Below are 18,715 nucleotides of genomic sequence, written 5' to 3'. Positions count from 1 at the left end.
TCACCGAAACAAAGAACCCTTGAACCGTAGAAAAAACACAATGAAATGAACAAAGTTGTCAAATGGATAAGATGATTATGAAATATTAAGATATGTTGTGGATATATAATTAGATATTCATTTGTGCATAAATATTCAACTTTCGCAACACAAAAACTTGGAAGACATCCAACAACCAAACATTGAAGCTCAAATCACAATAGTGCTCAACTTGAATAATAGTACTAGTACTGTAGTACACACTTCAACTCAACAAGAAAAGTATCCATGATGCAAATGTTTGAAACATTAAATATGGTTACTAATGGTTCCATTCTAGCACTGCATCATTCAATCCTCCATTTCCTCATACGTGAAGTCCTCCAGGTCATCATCACTATCATCCTCTTGTGGCTCCTCTAACTACATAGGCAAGCATAAAAATATATTTCAAGTTCTGTAATATGAGTATTAGACACAATAAAAGTTAGAAATTAGATAAAATGCAAACCATGTGCACCAAAGTTGTAAAAAGTTCCTCCAAGCTTGGTATGTCCATGTCTTTGACAACAGATGCAATGTCACTACCTGAATGGTTGATAATAATAATAATAATAATAATAATAATTATTATTATTATGTCACAGGGTGCACATGAAATTGAGATAAAATTTAAAAGGTTACCTTTAGATGCCCCAATCCAATTTTTAGTACAAATTAATGCTTGGACGATTTCAGGATTAAGACGACCACGAAATGGGTCAACAACCCGCCCACCAGCATTGAATGTCGACTCTGAGGCAACCGTCGACACTTGCATAGATAAGATATCTCGAGCAAGCCATGACAGAATAGGGAACTCAACTTGATTGACCTTCCACCATAATAGTATATCAAAATTCATATCTTTTCTAGATTGTAACTCTTGCTCCATGTATACTTCCAACTCAGTTTTGAGAACACGGTCTGATTTTTGACTTCTGCTACTCAAGAACGAGTCTAAACAATCATCTAGATCAAGATCAACAGAAGGTGTTTCACACATATTAGTATCACTACTATTACAGGTTGTCTTCTTTGATGTAGAGACACAAGCTTCAAAAAACCGGGTAATCAGTTTAGTAAACTTCTCAATCTGTTGATCATGGGTGGTGGGGGTAAATGGTAAGTGCATAGTATTCTACCACGTTTCTCTTGTATCTAGGATCAAAGAAGACCGCCATGGAAAGTTCCATGTTGGACTTCTCCCAATACTTATCATATTTAAGTTTCATGGAACGTGCCATAGACTTAATTACTTTACCAGAGGTAGCACACCATCCGTGAATTGCAATCCTAAACTTGCAAAAGGTGATAAAAAACTTATTTGCAGTTGGATATGTAGTTCCAGAGAACAGCACAGTAGCATCCTTGAAAATCTTTAGGTGATCACATATCTTCAATGCCATAATCCAATTCTTCGAAGTTGGAGCACACTTCTTATACTTATTTTTATGTCGAAGAAAAAGCCTATCAAAAGAAGCTCTAAAGTAAAGTGCCTTCTGCAGCATATCATACGTGGAATTCCAACGGGTAGGAATATCCAAGATCAGTTCAGATTTTGGATTCAAGTCACATTCTGAAGCACACTTCTCAAACTCTTCCTTTTGCTGTGGAGAATTCCTCACAATTGATATTGTATTTCTAATATTTGCAATAGATGCTGCAATTGTCTTCAAACCATCTTGAGCGACTAGGTTTAGGATGTGATTGAAACATCTTACATGAAAAAAATGCCATCACATATTAGACTATTCTTACTAAATTTGGTTACTAGCCCATCAACACACTTATCATTGGCTGAAGCATTGTCCAAACTGAGTGAAAGCAATTTCCTGTCAAGATTCCAATCCACTATGCAATCATAAAAATGTAAGCCAAGATTTTTTCCTGAATGGTTTCCCGGTACATGATTAGACTTGATAATCCTCTTTTGCATGCACCAATTTTCATCTATCCAATGAACAGTGATGCACATGTATCCTTTGGTTTGTCCAGATATCTAGATGTCCATGGTGGCACTAAATTGGCATTGCATTGTTTTGAAGTACTCATACAATTTCTTCTTTTCCCCCAAAAATATATTGATTATGTCTTTCTTCACAGTACACTACTGGAGGATGCTGCTAACGTGACACTACGATCAGAGACCCCTCGACGAAACTGTGTGCGATGCAGTAATCACAAACGGTGGTGTAAAAGAACCGTCAAAAAAGGTGCAAAACGTTTGCGATGGCAGAGCCATCAAACACGATTCAAATTTTAGTTGCGTGTGCGATGCAGGGCATACGGTTTAGTCCAATGAACTGTTTGCGATGAGGTAGAACAAAAGAAACGGGCAGCCTAATGAAGGCGTGTGCGATATACAACATAGGGTTCACTCGGATGAACTGTTTGTGATTAGGCAACACAAAAGAAACGGTCTGCCAGATCAAGGTGTGTGTGATTGAGGGCATATGCTTCAGAAGAATTAACCGTTTGTGAGTAGGCAACAGAACAGAAACGGGTCAGCCAGATCAAAGTGTCTGCGATTGATGGCATACACTTCACATGGATGAACTATTTGCGATTAGCCACAACAAACTAAAACGGTTGGATAGATCAATGTGTGTGCACTAGACGGGCACACACATTCTAATTAAAAGAAGCGTGCGCGATGGTAATAACGAGCGCGCATGGTTGTTGGAACAAGACGTGTGCTGACATTGCCTATTGCGGTGCACCCTATGGTGCAAACGCCACGTATGTGGCCGAGAAGGAATACGTGCCCACGTTACGCCTTTTGGGAATAGTGCCGCACTTATAACCGTCAGTAAATTCTGAGCATGCGTCCCATCACATTCCAAATTGCAAACCTGTTCACACTGATCAAAACCTAAACGGTTTCCCACTTAGGAGCGTATTACTACTCGGTTATAAATACTACTACTCAAAGATGATTGCACATTCCTTCTCAACTCCTCATCCACAAAAACAAAGTCATTCATCATCGTTCCCTTTGCGTCTGCCATGGCCAGCGTGAGTTCTGGGTCGAGAGATTGCCACCAGAGAGATGCGAGCATGGAAGCGGAAGCATGAGAGATGTCCCGCCTCGCCGCGAACGCAGCCGGCATGTGTAACGCCCTCGATGCGGCTATGTCTCCCACGTGTCAAAGCACGACTTAGAGGCATAACCGCATTGAAAGCAATGTCGCAAGTGAGGTAATCTTCACACAACCCATGTAATAAATAAGGGAAAGAGACACATAGCTGGCTTACAATCGCCACTTCACACAATTACAGGAATAAATCATTACATCATCCAAATACAATCAAGGCCCGACTACGGAGCCAAAATAAAAGAAGACTACCCAAAAATCTACACAGATCCCCGATCGACCCCAACTGGGCTCCACTACTGATCAACTAGAACGAAACAACACAAAGGACAAGATCTTCAACGAGCTCCTCCTTGAGCTTGGTTGCGTCACCTGCTCGGTAACATCGGCACCTGCAAACTGGTTTTGGAAGTATCTGTGAGTCACGGGGACTCAGCAATCTCACACCCTCGCGATCAAGACTATTTAAGCTTATAGGAAGGGTAAAAGGTATGAGGTGGAGCTGCAGCAAGCGACTAGCATATATGGTGGAGCGAGAAGAGAAGGCAAAAGTGTTGGAAATATGCCCTAGAGGCAATAATAAATTAGTTATTATTATATTATATTTCATTGTTCATGATAATCGTTTATTACCCATGCTAGAATTGTATTGATAGGAAACTCATATACATGTGTGGATACATAGACAACACCATGTCCCTAGTAAGCCTCTAGTTGACTAGCTCATTGATCAATGGATGGTTACGGTTTCCTAACCATGGACATTGGATGTCGTTGATAACGGGATCACATCATTAGGAGAATGATGTGATGGACAAGACCCAATCCTAAGCCTAGCACAAAGATCGTGTAGTTCGTATGCTAAAGCTTTTCTAATGTGAAGTATCATTTCCTTAGACCATGAGATTGTGCAACTCCCGGATACCGTAGGAGTGCTTTGGGTGTGCCAAACGTCACAACGTAACTGGGTGGCTATAAAGGTGCACTACGGGTATCTCCGAAAGTGTCTGTTGGGTTGGCACGAATCGAGACTGGGATTTGTCACTCCGTGTAACGGAGAGGTATCTCTGGGCCCACTCGGTATGACATCATCATAATGTGCACAATGTGACCAAGGAGTTGATCACGGGATGATGTGTTACGGAACGAGTAAAGAGACTTGCCGGTAACGAGATTGGACAAGGTATCGGGATACCGACGATCGAATCTCGGGCAAGTATCGTACCGATAGACAAAGGGAATTGTATACGAGATTGATTGAATCCTTGATATCGTGGTTCATCCGATGAGATCATCGTGGAGCATGTGGGAGCCAACATGGGTATCCAGATCCCGCTGTTGGTTATTGACCGGAGAGTTGTCTCGGCCATGTCTGCATGACTCCCGAACCCGTAGGGTCTACACACTTAAGGTTCGATGACGCTAGGGTTATAGGGAAAGTATGTATGCGGTTACCAAATGTTGTTCGGAGTCTCGGATGAGATCCCGGACGTCACGAGGAGTTCTGGAATGGTCCGGAGGTAAAGATTGATATATAGGAAGTATGGTTTTGGCCACCGGAAGTGTTCCGGGCATCACCGGTAGTGTACCGGGACCACCGGAGGGGTCCGGGGGTCCACCGGGAGGGGCTCCGGGCCCCGGAGGCATACATGGGCCAAGTGTGAGAAGGGACCAGCCCCTAGGTGGGCTGGGGCGCCTCCCCACCAAGGCCCATGCGCCTAGAGAGAAGAGGGGGCAAACCCTAAGGGCAGATGGGCCCTAAGGCCCATGCCTAGTGCGCCTCCCTCTCCCCACCCCCACTTGGCCACCACCCCAGATGGGGATTGGGGCTGCCGCCACCCCTAGGGTGGAAACCCTATGTGGGGGCGCAGCCCTCCCTCTCCCCCTATATATAGTGGAGGCAAAGGGGCAGCCCAACACACGAAGTTCTTCCTCTGTTGGCGCAGCCCTACCCCTCTCCCTCCTCGTCTCTCGTAGTGCTTGGCGAAGCCGTGCTGGAGTCCCGCGCTCCTCCACCACCACCACCACGCTGTCGTGCTGCTGCTGGATGGAGTCTTCCCCAACCTCTCCTTCTCCCCTTGCTGGATCAAGGCGTGGGAGACGTCACTGGGCTGCACGTGTGTTGAACACGGAGGCGCCGTTGTTCGGCGCTTAGATCGGAATCAACCACGATCTGAATCGCTGCGAGTACGACTCCTTCATCCACGTTCTTGCAACGCTTCCGCTTAGCGATCTACAAGGGTATTTAGATGGACTCCCCTTCCCCTCATTGCTAGATTACTCCATAGATTGATCTTGGTGATGCGTAGAAAATTTTAAATTTCTGCAACGATCCCCAATAGTGGCATCATGAGCTAGGTTTATGCGTAGTTTCTATGCACGAGTAGAACCCAAGTTGTTGTGGGCGTCGATTTTGTCAATTTACTTGCCGTTACTAGTCTTATCTTGATTCGGCGGCATCGTGGGATGAAGCCGCCCGGACCGACCTTACACGTACTCTTACGTGAGACAGGTTCCACCAATTGACATGCACTAGTTGCATAAGGTGGCTAGCGGGTGTCTGTCTCTCCCACTTTAGTCGGATCGGATTCGATGAAAAGGGTCCTTATGACGGGTAAATAGAAATTGGCATATCACGTTGTGGTTTTGGCGTAGGTAAGAAACGTTCTTGCTAGAAACCTATAGCAGCCACGTAAAAATTTGCAACAACAATTAGAGGACGTCTAACTTGTTTTTGCAGCATATGCTTTGTGATGTGATATGGCCAAAAGGATGTGATGAATGATATATGTGATGTATGAGATTGATCATGTTCTTGTAATAGGAATCACGACTTGCATGTCGATGAGTATGACAACCGGCAGGAGCCATAAGAGTTGTCTTAATTTATTTATGACCTGCGTGTCAACATAAACGTCATGTAATTACTTTACTTTATTGCTAAAGCGTTAGCCATAGTAGTAGAAGTAATAGATGACAAGACAACTTCAAGAAGACACGATGATGGAGATCATGGTGTCATGCCGGTGACAACGATGATCATGGAGCCCCGAAGATGGAGATCAAAAGGAGCAAATGATATTGGCCATATCATGTCACTATTTGATTGCATGTGATGTTTATCATGTTTTACATCTTATTTGCTTAGAACGACGGTAGCTTAAATAAGATGATCCCTCGCAATAATTTCAAGGAAGTGTTCCCCCTAACTATGCACCGTTGCGAAGGTTCGTTGTTTCGAAGCACCACGTGATGATTGGGTGTGATAGATTCTAACGTTCGAATACAACGGGTGTAAGCCAGATTTACACACGCAATACACTTAGGTTGACTTGACGAGCCTAGCATGTACAGACATGGCCTCGGAACACGGAAGACCGAAAGGTTGAGCATGAGTCGTATAGAAGATACGATCAACATGAAGATGTTCACCGATGTTGACTAGTCCGTCTCACGTGATGATCGGACACGGCCTAGTTGACTCGGATCATGTTTCACTTAGATGACTAGAGGGGTGTCTATCTGAGTGGGAGTTCATTAAATAATTTGATTAGATGAACTCAATTATCATGAACATAGTCTAAATTGTCTTTGCAAATATGTTGTGGATAAATAGCTCACGCTTTAGCTCCCTGTTTTAATACGTTCCTAGAGAAAAGACTAAGTTGAAAGATATTGTAAGAATTGAAGCGGACTAGGTCCGTTGCCCGAGGAGTGTCCTCATGGCTACACAGAAGGCTTATGTCTTTGATGCACTGCTCGGTGTGCCAACCCCTCCAGCGTCGTCTGTGGATGTTATGAACATCTGACAGATACGTCCTGATGACTACTTGATAGTTAAGTGCACCGTACTTTATGGCTTAGAATCGGGATTCCAATGACGTTTTGAACGCCATAGAACATATGAGATGTTCCAAGAGCTGAAATTGGGATTTCAGGCTCATGCCCGTATTGAGAGGTATGAGACCTCCGACAAGTTCTTTGCCTACAAGATGGAGGAAAATAGCTCAGCTAGTGAGCATATGCTCAGAATGTCTAGGTGCTACAATCACTTGAATCAAGTGGGAGTTAAACTTCTAGATAAGATAGTGATTGATAGAGTTCTCTAGTCACTATCACTAAGCTACTAGATCTTCGTGATGAACTATGACATGCAAGGGATGGAGATGATCCCGGAGCTGTTCGCGGTGCTTAAGACCGCAAAAGGTAGAAATCAAGAAGGAGCATCAAGTGTTGATGGTTTAACAAGACGAAGGGCAAGGGCTAGAAGGGAAACTTCATGGATGGCAAATCAGTTGCCGCTCCAGTGAAGGAACCCAAGGTTGAACCCAAACCCGAGACTAAGTGCTTCTATTGTAAGGGGGACGGTCACTGGTAGCAGAATTACCCCAAATGCATGGTAAATAAGAAGGCTGGCAACTTCAACAAAGTATATACGTGTTATTAATGTGTACCTCACTAGTACTCCTGGTAGCACCTGGGTATTGGATACCGGTTCAGTTGCTATTATTGGTGACTTGAAGCAAAAGCTACGGACTAAACGGAGACTGGCTAAGGGCGAGGTGACGATGTGTGTTGGAAGTGTTTCCAAAGTTGATGAGATCACCATCGCACGCTCCATCTGCCTTCAGGATCAATATTGAACCTAGATAAATGTTATCAGGTGTCTACGTTGAGCATGAATATGATTAGATCATGTTCACTGCAATACGGTTATTCATTTAAGTTAGAGAATAATGGTTATTCTGTTTACATGCATAATACCTTTCATGGTCATGCACCCTATGTGAATGGTTCAGTGAATCTCGGTCATGGTAATACACATGTTCACGCCAAAAGATGTAGAGTTAATAATGATAGTACCACTTTCTTGTGGCACTGCCGCTTAGGTCATATTGGCGTAAGATGCATGAAGAAACTCCATATCGATGGATGTTTGGAGTCACTTGATTTTGAATCGCTTGACACATGCGAGCCATGCCTCATGGGCAGGATGACTAAGACCCTGTTTCCAGGTACAATGAAACGGGCAAGTGACTTGTTGGAAATCATACATGCTGATGCGTGTGATCCAATGAGAATTGAAGCATGCGATGGATATCACTATTTTCTCATCTTCACTAACGATTTGAGTAGATATAGGTATATTTACTTAATGAAGCACAAGTCTGAAACATTTGAAAAGTTCAAGCGATTTCAGAGTGAAGTTAAGAACCATCATAACAAGAAGATCAAATTCCTACGATCTGATCGATGAGAATTTTTGAGTTATGAGTTTGGCAATCACTTAAGACATTGTGGAATTGTTTCACAGTTGAAGCCACCTGGAACACCATAGGGTAATGGTGTGTCCGGACGTCGTAATCGAACCTTATGAGATATGGTGCGATCTATGATGTCTCTTACCGAGCTACCGTTTTCATTTTGAGGATATGCATTAGAGACAGCTGCATTCACTTTAGATAGGACACCATCTAAGTCCGTTGAGATGACGTTGTATGAATATGGTTTGGCAAGAAACCAAAGTTGTCGTTTCTTAATGTTTGGGGCTGCGATGCTTAAGGCTTCAGTCGGAGAAGCTCAAACCCAAAAGCGGACAAACACATCTTCATAGGATACCCAAAGGTGACAGTTGGGTATACCTTCTATCTTAGATCCGAGGGCAAATTGTTTTTCGCTAAGAATGGGTCCTTTCTCGAGAAGGAGTTTCTCTCGAAAGAATTGAGTGGGAGGAAGATAGAACTTGATGAGGTTGTCGAACCTTTACTTCAACTAGAAAATGATGCAACATAGAAAGATGTTTTCTGTGGCGCCTACGTCTGTTGAATAGGAAGTTAATGATAGTGATCATGAAGCTTCGGATCAAGTTGCTATCGAACCTCGTAGGTCGACAAGGAAATGTACTACTCCTGAGTGGTACAGTAATCCTGTCTTAGATATCATGTTGTTAGACAACAATGAACCTACGGCTATGGAGAAGCGATGGTGGGCCCATATTCCGACAAATGGTTAGAAGCCATGAAATCCGAGATAGGATCCATGTATCAGAAAAAAGTATGGACTTTGGTGGACTTGCCCAATGATCGGCAAGCCATTGAGATAAATGGATCTTTAAGAAGAAGACAGACGTGGGCGGTAATGTTACCGTCTATGAAGCTCGACTTGTGGGAAAGGGTCTTTTCACAAGTTCAAGGAGTTGACTACGATGAGAATTTCTCACCCGTAGCGATGCTTTAGTCCATCGGAATCATGTTAGCATTAGCTGTATTTTTCGATTATGAAATCTGACAGATGGATGTCCAAAACAAGTTTTCTTACCAGTTTTCGTAAGAAAGAGTTGTATGTGATACAATGAAAGTTTTGTCGATCCTAAGGATGCTAAAAGGTATGCTGGCTCCAGCGATCCTTCTATGGACTAGAGCAAGCATCTCGGAGTCAGAATATATGCTTCGATGGAGTGATCAAAGCTTTTAGGTTTATACAATGTTTGCTAGAAACTTGTATTTACAAGAAAGTGAGCGGGAGCACTACAACATTTCTGATAAGTATATGTGGATGACATATTGTTGATCCGAAATAATGTAGAATTTCTGGAAAGCATAAACGGTTGTTTGAAGAGTGATTTTCAAAGGAAGACCTGGATAAAGCTGCTTACATATTGGGCATCAAGACCTATAGAGATAGATCAAGACGCCTGATGATACTTTCAAAGAATGCACACCTTGACATGATTTTGAAGGATTTCAAAATAGATCAGTCAAAGAAGGGATTCTTACCTGAGTTGTAAGGTGTGAAGTTGAGTAAGACTCAAAGATTGACCACGGCAGAAGAAAGAGGAAGGACGAAGGTCGTCCCCTATGCTTTTTTCATAGGCTCTATACGGTATGCTATGTACCGCACCAGATGTGTGCCTTGCCACGTGTCTGGCAAGAGGGTACAAAGGTGATCTAGGAGTGGATCACCAGATAGCGGTCAAAATTATCCTTAGAGGAATAAGGAAATGTTTCTCGGTTATGGAGGTGATAAAGAGTTCGACATAAAGAGTTACGTCGATGCAAGCTTAACACCTATCCGGATAGCTCTGAGTAGAGATACCGAATAGGTATAATGGAGCAACAATTTGGAATAGCTCCAAGTGGAACGTGGTAGCAGCATCTATGATATGACATAAAGTTTTGCGAAATACATAGGGATCTGAATATTGCAGACCCGTTGACTACAACCTCTCTCACAAGCACAACATGATCAAACCCAGAACTCATTGAGTGTTAATCACATAGTGATGTGAACTAGATCATTGAGTCTAGTAAACTCTTTGGATGTTGGTCACATGGCGATGTGCCTGTGAGTGTTAATCACATGGCGATGTGAACTAGATTATTGACTCTAGTGCAAGTGGGAGACTGTTGGAAATATGCCCTAGAGGAAATAATAAATTAGTTATTATTATATTATATTTCATTGTTCATGATAATCGTTTATTATCCACGCTAGAATTGTATTGATAGGAAACTCATATACATGTGTGGATACATAGACAACACCATGTCCCTAGTAAGCCTCTAGTTGACTAGCTCGTTGATCAATGGATGGTTACAGTTTCCTAACCATGGACATTGGATGTCGTTGATAACGGGATCACATCATTAGGAGAATGATGTGATGGACAAGACCCAATCCTAAGCCTAGCACAAAGATCGTGTAGTTCGTATGCTAAAGCTTTTCTAATGTGAAGTATCATTTCCTTAGACCATGAGATTGTGCAACTCCCGGATACCGTAGGAGTGCTTTGGGTGTGCCAAACGTCACAACGTAACTGGGTGGCTATAAAGGTGCACTACGGGTATCTCCGAAAGTGTCTGTTGGGTTGGCAGGAATCGAGACTGGGATTTGTCACTCCGTGTAACGGAGAGGTATCTCTGGGCCCACTCGGTATGGCATCATCATAATGTGCACAATGTGACCAAGGAGTTGATCACGGGATGATGTGTTACAGAACGAGTAAAGAGACTTTCCGGTAACGAGATTGGACAAGGTATCGGGATACCGACGATCGAATCTCGGGCAAGTATCGTACCGATAGACAAAGGGAATTGTATACGTGATTGATTGAATCCTTGACATCGTGGTTCATCCGATGAGATCATCGTGGAGCATGTGGGAGCCAACATGGGTATCCAGATCCCGCTGTTGGTTATTGACCGGAGAGTTGTCTTGGCCATGTCTGCATGACTCCCGAACCCGTAGGGTCTACACACTTAAGGTTCGATGACGCTAGGGTTATAGGGAAAGTATGTATGCGGTTACCAAATGTTGTTCGGAGTCTCGGATGAGATCCCGGACGTCACGAGGAGTTCTGGAATGGTCCGGAGGTAAAGATTGATATATAGGAAGTATGGTTTTGGCCACCGGAAGTGTTCCGGGCATCACCGGTAGTGTACCGGGACCACCGGAGGGGTCCGGGGGTCCACCGGGAGGGGCCACGGGCCCCGAAGGCATACATGGGCCAAGTGTGAGAAGGGACCAGCCCCTAGGTGGGCTGGGGCGCCTCCCCACCAAGGCCCATGCGCCTAGAGAGAAGAGGGGGCAAACCCTAAGGGCAGATGGGCCCTAAGGCCCATGCCTGGTGCGCCTCCCTCTCCCCCCGCCCACTTGGCCGCCACCCCAGATGGGGATTGGGGCTGCCGCCACCCCTAGGGTGGAAACCCTAGGTGGGGGTGCAGCCCTCCCTCTCCCCCTATATATAGTGGAGGCAAAGGGGCAACGCAACACACGAAGTTCTTCCTCTGTTGGCGCAGCCCTACCCCTCTCCCTCCTCGTCTCTCGTAGTGCTTGGCGAAGCCGTGCTGGAGTCCCGCGCTCCTCCACCACCACCACCACGCTGTTGTGCTGCTGCTGGACGGAGTCTTCCCCAACCTCTCCTTCTCCCCTTGCTGGATCAAGGCGTGGGAGACGTCACCGGGCTGCACGTGTGTTGAACACGGAGGCGCTGTTGTTCGGCGCTTAGATCAGAATCAACCGCGATCTGAATCGCTGCGAGTACGACTCCTTCATCCGCGTTCTTTCAACGCTTCCGCTTAGCGATCTACAAGGGTATGTAGATGCACTCCCCTTACCCTCGTTGCTAGATTACTCCATAGATTGATCTTGGTGATGCGTAGAAAATTTTAAATTTCTGCAACGATCCCCAACAAAAAGCACGGTCGAGAAACTATGATCAAGAAGTGATCCTAAAACAACCTACGTCAAACATAACTCCAACACCGTGTTCACTTCCCGACTCCGCCGAGAAGAGACCATCACGGTTACACACGCGGTTGATGTATTTTAATTAAGGTCAACTTCAGGTTTTCTACAACCGAACATTAACAAATTCCCATCTGCCCATGACCGCGGGCACGACTTTCGAAAGTTCAAATCCCTACAGGGGTGTCCCAATTTAGCCCATCACAAGCTCGCACGGTCAACGAAGGATATTCCTTCTAGCGAGAAGACCCGATCAGACTCGGAATCCCGGTTACAAGACATTTCGACAACGGTAAAACAAGACCAGCAAAGCCGCCCGAATGTGCCAACAAATTCCGATAGGAGCTGCACATATCTCTTTCTCAGGGCACACCGGATTGTCCAAGGTTCCGGTAGGCCAGCCCAGAGTTGCCCCTGGTGGCCACCGGCAGCTGACAGGTTGGACCAACACTCAGAGGAGCACTGGCCCGGGGGTTTAAATAAAGATGACCCTTGAGTCTGCAGAACCCAAGGGAAAGAAAAGGCTAGGTGGAGAATGGTAAAACCAATGTTGGGCCTTGCTGGAGGAGTTTTATTCAAGGCGAACTGTCAAGGGATTCCCATTATAACCCAACCGCGTAAGAAACGCAAAATCCGGGAACATAACACCGATATGAGAGGAACTAGGGCGGCAAGAGTGGAACAAAACACCAGGCATAAGGCCGAGCCTTCCATCCTTTACCAAGTATATAGATGCATTAATTAAATAAGAGATATTGTGATATCCCAACAAAATATCCATGTTCCAACATGGAACAAGCTCCAATCTTCACCTGCAACTAACAACGCTATAAGAGGGGCTGAGCAAAGCGGTAACATAGCCAAACAATGGTTTGCTAGGACAAGGTGGGTTAGAGGCTTGACTTAACAATATAGGAGGCATGATCAGCAAGTGGTAGGTATCGCAGCATAGGCATAGCAAAAGAGCGAGCAACTAGCAAGCAAAGATAGAAGTGATTTCGAGGGTATGGTCATCTTGCCTGAAATCCCGCAAGGAAGAAGAACAAGTCCATGTAGAAGACAAACAGACGTAGCCGAACGGGTCCTCACAAATGCGACGTTATCGGAACCAACCTAAAGAAGCAAACACCAGAAAGAAGCACACAACATAGTAAACAACCAACACATGAACATGGTATGATATGCGGGATGTTGTATGCGATGCATATGCATGATTTGGACATGAATGATTGAAACTGGCCTCAACTTGGAAATCCAAGAGTGCCACTAGAAAGGTGAGGTGATTTCGGTTGAAATCGATATAAAGATCACCGGAATCGGATGCGCGGTTTGGAAATAGCAAGCAAAACAAATATGGCACCGGTCTGCGATAATCAGCAAGTGACCAACTAAATGCATCAAGATAAATATGCTACAGCACTCGAACACAACAACAAAATACATGGCAGGGATCCACTCATGATACTTGACAAAAGATGAACCCTGAGCTATGGCTAATTCATCCATTAATAGGTTCATACAAGCATGGCAAATGTGCAAATGATAACAGGTTTCAGACTTAGTGAAATTAACACCAGTCTGGAATTTATCATCAGGAAGCACACTTTAGAGCATGAAAACTACATGCTACAGGAACTTAACATGGCAAAGCAAGGCATGGAATGAAGCTACTCAAAGCACTTAACAAAAGTCCCTTAGTGACCTTGAGCCAAAAGGGATCAGAAAATACAATGGTAAGCATGTGAACATGGCAAAAACATAAACAGATCTCAGACTTGGTGAAAAACTGGAGCATGCAAATCAGTTAACGAGTAGGCATGTTTACGAGCTCGATGCACTCACTACAAAGCATGGCATGACAAACTAAGCATACACTCATCAAGAAGACATGGCATAGAAGCTAGACATGGCAAGAACAACAACATAGCATGAACGGATCAATAGCAACATCCTCGACAAAATCACTAATCATGTCAACAATCTGCCAGGATAAATTTATAGCAAAAGTAGAGCTCGATTGACTCAAGCTAGGGTGCTCCATAAATGCCAACAATGACATGGATGGATAGAGCACCACAATATTAACAAAACATCCTTACTGATCATCCTCAAAAGAGGCACGGATCACTAGGAAACAACATGAACATATGACATAAAAGCAAAAATAGGACAAGGACTTAGTGAAATTCTAAGTCCCTGAAATCAGCATTACCGATTACGCTACTTTGCAAGCTTGTGCTAGTCACCACAAATATCACAAAAATACATGGCATACACCCCTGTAAAGATGGCATGGCATTAACAAAACACATGTAGAGCTCAGGATCATAGCATGCACACATTAATCATGGCAAAAATGACAAAATGCCATTTGCTGAAATAGAACTGACAAATTCCTCACATAGCCCTCTTCCAACAGCATTTCGGGCATCAAGATGAGCTCAAATGAAAATAATGCAATAAGATGAAATGATGTACTCGCCGAGACAAACATTTTTATATGCTACACGCGTGAATCGGAGCTACGGGTGTAGAGTTATGATGCGATGAAAAATGCAAAAGATTAGGGTTCGGAGGGAAAAGTCAACCCGATTCAAAATCTCCAGATCCAGATCCGGAGTTACTGTAGTAGCACGGCGCTCGAGGTTCGCCGGCGAGGAGAAAACATGGTAGCCGGAGTTGGGGCCGAGGAGCTCGGACGAAGGAGGCCGGCGACGGCGCTGCGGTGGCGCGCCGGCGGCGAAGGGCGGCGTCACACGGTCGCCGGACTAAGGCGGCGAAGCGTCTCGGCTGGTGAGCAACTCCGGCCGGCGCGGGTGGCGGCCCGGGGGAGGGAGAGGTGGCGCGACGAGGCGCGGAGCCGGGCGGCGGCTTCCCAGTAGGTGGGGACGAGGCGTAGGGCGGCGGCGCGGCGGAACACAGGCAGCGGGCGGCGCGCGGGGGAGCAGACACTCGGGCGGCGGCGGTTGGGCCCCGTGGGCCCGCGATGGGCCTGGCGGGCCGCGGGAGGAGAGAGAGGGAGGAGGCGCTGAGGTGGCGACGACCAGTTGGCTGCGGCGGCGGGGAGGGTGACGTGGTGGACTGTGATTGGTTGGGGCGAGGTGGCCGGCGGCGGTGGACGCATCCGGTGCGGTGCGAACATGTCCGATGGCGCGAGGAGGAAGACACTAGGGTTAGACTGCGCGGAAATTTCGGGCGAGGCCACATATTTATAGGTAGAGGGAGCTAGGAGAGTCCAAATAAGGTGCAATTTGCGGCCACGCGATCGTGATTGAACGACCGAAATGATGCAGGAGGTTAGGTGGGTTTTGGGCCAAATAGGAAGGGTGTTGGGCTACAACACACACGAGGCCTTTTCGGTCCCTCGGTTAACCGTTGGAGTATCAAACGAAGTCCAAAGGGCACGAAACTTGACAGGCGGTCTACCGGTAGTAAACCAAGGCGACATGACAAGTCTCGGTCCAAGCCGAAAACGTTTAACACCCGCACACGGAAAGAGGTAGAAAGGGACACCGGGTGACATAGGAACGCCGTATTGCAAAACGGACAACGGGGAAAATACTCAGATGCATGAGATGAACATGTATGCAAATGAAATGCACATGATGACATGGTATGAGATGCACGACACGCAAGCAATGACAAGGAAACAACAGCGAATAACTGGAAGACACCTGGCACATCGGTCTCGGGGCGTCACAGCATGTCCCGCTGCGCGGTCGTAGCAGCATAGAGGTCCCGCCGCACCGCCGAAGCAGCACGCAGGTCCCGCCGCGCCATCGATGCGGTAGACTGGTCCGGCCATGCCGCGGAAGTAGAAGAGATCTCCCGCCGCGCCGCGAATGCAGCAGAGATGTCCTCCCGCGCCGCGGCAGCCTGGGAAAATGTCTCGTGTGCAGGCGAGGACTCTTACAGGCGCATGCATGTGATCATCCATAGCCAGATGGATCAGATCTCCAGCTGGGCGAGGTTGCAGGACGACATGAAAGCCTCTTTTGCCGGCATCATTCGACAACTAAATGAGAGCAATGCGAAGCTCCGGGCCGAGCGCGACCTGTTGAGGGCGAAGATCGCCGGAAGTGCGGAGAAGCAAGAGGAGACCGATGCCTTGTTGAAGAGGACCGGCGTCATCGTCGAGAAACTTATGGATAAGAATGCCATGTTGCGCATCGAGCGCAAAAGGCTGGTGGGGGAATCTGTGGATGCTCTCAAGCAACATCTTGAGGACAAGAAAGAGCTCATCACCGCTCGCCGTGGAGAATAGTTCCCGCGGCCTACAACAACGTAGAGATCAGCGGGCCAGATTGTTGTCTTCCTTCTTCTTTCGCCCTTGTGTATTTCGGGCGTTGCCACATGTGGCTTCTTTAATTATGTTCCTAAATATGTAAGACAATTATTATCCACTGTCATCGTCCTTATATTAATCATGCTTGCTATAAGTTGCAATCGATGCTATATAGGTCCGCCAGATCTTACATCAAGATCCATGCAGAACTTTCTTTTCAGATTTTCATTTTTTCTCTTAAATCTCAGTCCAGTGAGACACATAGCCACATCATAGAATAGGGGCTCGGGCGCCATTAATGGAGACGTTGGGAGGGAGGTGCGCGGCGGGTATCAGTCAAAAGGCTCTCCTCCCGATGAGCACACGCAGGGGTCAGATCGCACGCCTCCCGTACTCAAATAGCTACCCCGCACGGCACCTCCTAGCCAATAAGAAAAGGGACGTGTGGTGGCACGTAAATGGTAAGTAGAATCCCACGGTTTCAATAATACTTGTGTTTCCGATTTGTAACGTGACAACACTTGTTCCAAAATGACTTTGTTGATTGTTAATGTGTGCGCCTTCGCAAATCGGACAGAAAAATCACCACAGCATGTTGGTGCCATGTCATGACACCATGCCAAGTTTCATGATTTTTAGGCATGTTTTAGATTTACAGGATTTAAAAAACCAAGTTTCTCAATCTTTCCGGCCGAGCCACGACGCCCAGATGTTTGAATTTCATTCTCATTTCTTGCATGGGACCTAGAAATTCACCCAAGGACACACATGTGATTTTTCAAACAACTTTGGTGCACTGGAGCATGTGCATGCAGTTCAAATTTGAATTATGCACACTAAATGCGTAGAAACTCAATTAATGTATAAAAAGGTCAAACGAACCCAGAATAATTCCAAAATTCAGCACGATACTTCTATTTGGTCTAATCTGCCTGTGTAAAAAAATTAAGGCGGGAGAAGGCAGTGTACGTATCTCGTTTCGCACACGGAGGTGACATGTTCCCTCTCGAAACCACGAGCCTTCTTGAGGGAAGCTCCGGTTTGCAAGAAGCTTACACCAAAGCTTGTCCCAATTCGGTCAAAAAATTTACCGTATCATGTTGGTGCCATGTCATGACACCATGCCATGTTTCATGATTTTCAGGCGTTTTTTCGATTTACAGGAATTAAAAAACCAAGTTTCTCAATCTTTCAGGCCAAGCCACGACATCCAGATGTTTGAATTTCATTCTCATTTCTTGCATGGGACCTATAAATTCACCTAAGGATACACATGTGATTTTTCAACCAACTTTGGTGCACTGGAGCATGTGCATGTAGTTCAATTTTGAATTATGCACATTAAATGCGAAGAAACTCAATTAAGTATGAAAAGGCCAAACGAACCCGGAATAATTCCAAAATTTAGCACGATACTTCTATTTGGTCTAATCTGCCTATGTAAAAAAAATAAGGCGGGAGAAGACAGTGTACGTATGTCATTTCGCACACGGAGGTGAAAAGTTCCCTCTCAGAACCACGAGCCTTCTTGAGCGAAGCTCCGGTTTGCTAGAAGCTTACACCAAAGCTTGTCCCAATTTGGCCTAAAAAATTACTGCAGCATGTTGGTGCCATGTCATGACACCATGCCAAGTTTCATGATTTTCAGACGTGTTTTGGATTTACAGGAATTAAACAAACCAAGTTTCTCAATCTTTCTGGCCGAGCCACAACGCCCAGATGTTTGAATTTCATTCTTATTTCTTGCATGGGACCTATAAATACACCCAAGGACACACATGTGATTTTCCAACCAACTTTGGTGCACTGGAGCATGTGTTTGTAGTTCAAATTTTAATTATGCACATTAAATGCGCAGAAACACAATTAATGTATAAAAAAGGCCAAACGAACCCGGAATAATTTGAAAATTTAGCACAATACTTCTATTTGGTCTAATATGCCTGTGTAAAAAAATTAAGGCGGGAGAAGGCAGTGTACGTATCTCGTTTCACACACGGAGGTGACACGTTCCCTCTCGGAACCACGAGCCTTCTTGAGGGAAGCTCCGGTTTGCAAGAAGCTTACA

The sequence above is a fragment of the Triticum urartu genome, chromosome 7 (assembly GCF_003073215.2).
Source record: "Triticum urartu cultivar G1812 chromosome 7, Tu2.1, whole genome shotgun sequence".
Classification (NCBI taxonomy): Eukaryota; Viridiplantae; Streptophyta; class Magnoliopsida; order Poales; family Poaceae; genus Triticum; species Triticum urartu.
The sequence above is the reverse complement of the archived record's forward strand: the minus strand, read 5'-3'. Positions refer to the sequence as shown.